The sequence below is a fragment of the Somniosus microcephalus genome, unplaced genomic scaffold, assembly GCF_052327205.1.
Source record: "Somniosus microcephalus isolate GS21.2 unplaced genomic scaffold, FLI_Smic_1.0 unresolved_chr5, whole genome shotgun sequence".
Lineage (NCBI taxonomy): Eukaryota > Metazoa > Chordata > Chondrichthyes > Squaliformes > Somniosidae > Somniosus > Somniosus microcephalus.
In genome coordinates, this window is record NW_028225183.1 from 47258925 (window position 1) to 47261811 (window position 2887).

A 2887-nucleotide genomic window follows, 5' to 3' on the forward strand; every position below is an offset into this window, starting at 1 on the left:
CAGTATCTGATATGTGAGAGGGGTTTTGCCCTGTACCTCTCAGTATCTGATATGTGAGTGGGGTTTTGTCCTGTACCTCTCAGTATCAGATTTTTCAGTATTGTTTTGTCCTGTTCCTCTCAGTATCTGATATGTGAGAGGGGTTTTGCCCTGTACCTCTCAGTATCTGATATGTGAGTGGGGTTTTGTCCTGTACATCTCAGTATCTGGTATGTGAGTGGGGTTCTGTCCTGTACCTCTCAGTATCTGATATGTGAGAGGGGTTTTGTCCTGTACCTCTCAGTATCTGATATGTGAGAGGTGTTTTGTCCTGTACCTCTCAGTATCTGATATGTGAGTGGGGTTTTGCCCTGTACCTCTCAGTATCTGATATGTGAGAGGGGTTTTGTCCTGTACCTCTCAGTATCTGATATGTGAGTGGGGTTTTGTCCTGTACCTCTCAGTATCTGATATGTGAGTGGGGTTTTGCCCTGTGCCTCTCAGTATCTGGTATGTGAGAGGGGTTTTGTCCTGTACCTCTCAGTATCTGATATGTGAGAGGGGTTATGTCCTGTACCTCTCACTATCTGGTATGTGAGAGGGGTTTTGTCCTGTACATCTCAGTATCTGATATGAGAGTGGGGTTTTGCCCTGTACCTCTCAGTATCTGATATGTGAGTGGGGTTTTGTCCTGTACCTCTCAGTATCTGGTATGTGAGAGGGGTTTTGTCCTGTACCTCTCAGTATCTGATATGTGAGAGGGGCTTTGTCCTGTACCTCTCAGTATCTGATATGTGAGTGGGGTTTTGCCCTGTACATCTCAGTATCTGATATGTGAGTGGGGTTTTGTCCTGTACCCCTCAGTATCTGATATGTGAGAGGGGTTTTGTCCTGTACCCCTCAGTATCTGATATGTGAGTGGGGTTTTCCCCTGTACCTCTCAGTATCTGATATGTGAGAGAGTCTTTGTCCTGTACCTCTCAGTATCTGATATGTGATTGGGGTTTTGTCCTGTACCCCTCAGTATCTGATATGAGAGTGGGGTTTTGTCCTGTACCTCTCAGTATCTGATATGTGAGTGGGGTTTTGCCCTGTACCTCTCAGTATCTGATATGTGAGAGGGGTTTTGCCCTGTACCTCTCAGTATCTGATATGTGAGTGGGGTTTTGCCCTGTACCTCTCAGTATCTGATATGAGAGTGGGGTTTTGTCCTGTACCTCTCAGTATCTGATATGTGAGTGGGGTTTTGCCCTGTACATCTCAGTATCTGATATGTGAGAGGGGTTTTGCCCTGTACCTCTCAGTATCTGATATGAGAGTGGGGTTTTGGCCTGTCCATCTCAGTATCTGATATGTGAGTGGGGTTTTGTCCTGTACCTCTCAGTATCTGATATGGGAGAGGGGTTTTGCCCTGTACCTCTCAGTATCTGATATGTGAGAGGGGTTTTGTCCTGTACCTCTCAGTATCTGATATGTGAGTGGGGTTTTGCTCTGTACCTCTCAGTATCTGATATGTGAGTGAGGTTTTGTCCTGTACCTCTCAGTATCTGATATGTGAGTGGGGTTTTGTTCTGTACCTCTCAGTATCTGATATGTGAGTGGGGTTTTGCTCTGTACCCCTCATTTTCTGATATGTGAGAGGGGTTTTGCCCTGTACCTGTCAGCTTCTGGTATATGCAGGTATTTTATCCAGTTTGTGTCAGTTTCTGGTACTTAAGTGGGGTTTTGTCCTCTACCTGGTATATGAGTGGAGCTTTGTCCTGTAACTGTCAGTTTCTGGTATGTGAATGGGCTTTTGTCCAGTACCTGTCAGTTTCTGGTATGTGATTGGTGTTTTACCTGTTAACGTCAGTTTCTTGTACCTGAGTGGTTTTTTGTCCTGTACCTATCAGTTCCTGGTATGTGAGTTGTATTTTGTCCTGAACCTGTCTGTTTCTGGTACGTGAATGGGGTTTTGTCATGTACATGTCAGTTTCTGTTATATGAGTGGTGTTTTCTCCTGTACCTTTCAGTTTCTGATATGTGAGTGGGATTTTTTTCAGTACCTGTCAGTTTCTGGTATGTGAGTGAGGATTTGACCTGTACCTGTCAGTTGCTGTTAAGTGAGTGGAGTTTTGTCCTGAACCTCTCTATTTCTGATATGTGAGTAGAGTTTTGTCCTGTACCTATCAGTAACTGGTATATGAGTGGGGCTTTGTCCTGTACCTGGCAGTTTCAGGTATGTGACTGGTTTTCTCGTGTACCTGTCAGTTTCTGATATGAGTGGAGTTTTGCCCTGTACCTATCTGTACCTGTTATGAGTGGGGTTTTGACCTTTAACGATAAGATTTTGATACGTGAGTGAATGTTCGTCCTGAACTTGCCAGTTACTGATATGTGAGTGGGTTTGTGCTGAGCCTGTCAATTTCTGGTATGTGAATAGGATATTGTCCTGTACCTGTCATTTTCTTGTCCGTCAAAGGGGTATTGCCCTGTTCCTGTCAATTTCTGGAATATGACTGGAATTTTGTCCTGTTTCTGTCAGTTTCTGGTATGTAAGTGGGATTTTGCTTGTACCTATTAATTTCTGGTATGTGAGTTGTGTTTTGTCCTGAACCTGTCTGTTTCGGGTACGTGAATGGGGTTTTGTCATGTACCTGTCAGTTTCTGTATGTGCAACCGCGATACAAAGTTACACTTTCTGACCTCACTGCAGCACAGCGGCACTCAGATTCACCACACCAGGTGTGTAGGACGGTTCTATAGTGAGTTATCAGCATCCAGACACAACACAAACCCAGCACTGGATCATGAATGTCACCATCCGATTGGCACAGTCCAGGTTTATACCTCCCACTCCCAAGGGACGACATATAAAGTTCAGGAACGCTTCTTGGAATATAACCACAGGCACCTGGTCAGTACAAAC